The sequence below is a fragment of the Arachis ipaensis genome, chromosome B06 (genome assembly GCF_000816755.2).
Source record: "Arachis ipaensis cultivar K30076 chromosome B06, Araip1.1, whole genome shotgun sequence".
Lineage (NCBI taxonomy): Eukaryota > Viridiplantae > Streptophyta > Magnoliopsida > Fabales > Fabaceae > Arachis > Arachis ipaensis.
In genome coordinates this window covers 129,120,720-129,121,354 of record NC_029790.2, presented here as the reverse complement: position 1 = coordinate 129,121,354, position 635 = coordinate 129,120,720, and positions in this window count along the sequence as shown.

Here is a 635-nt window from a genome sequence, read left to right as displayed (position 1 = left end):
TCAGAGATGGAGTTTTATTTTTTTTATATAAAAAAGAAACTACTACCAAAAAGTTGACTCTATCTATTTGACATCAGCTGTCATGTGAATAGTTAACATAAACAAATAAATTGACCAAATTCTTTTTAATAGACAGAAAATAGACTATAAAATCCATAACATAAATATAATCTAGCTCAAAAAGTAATATTTAATCAAACTAACTTCGATTCATTCGGCCAATAATTCAGTTGTTTGTTTAAGTAAGTTTTAAAAATTTAAATATTTTTTTTTTGAAAATAAGAGCTCAACACAATAAAGTAGAGCAAAAGAACTAGCAATATACCATAAACCTACTAAAAGAACTAGAAAACCACTACAAGCCTACTGCAAACAGTAAAATAATAGGTCTCGGTGTCATCTTCGGCATAGCCATTAACAATCCAGGGAATCAACACTTTTCCATTCATTAACGCTAGTCGCAGACATGTGGATAACTTGTGCAACATCTTTGTTTTGATTCTGGAAGATCCGCCTATTCCTTTCCAACCAAATATTCCAAATAATTGCGCTAAAACACCTTAGTCACTGCTTTCGAATCTCCGTACTTTTTGGTTCCTCTGTCCAACTTAAAAAATTTAAATATTATCTTATGT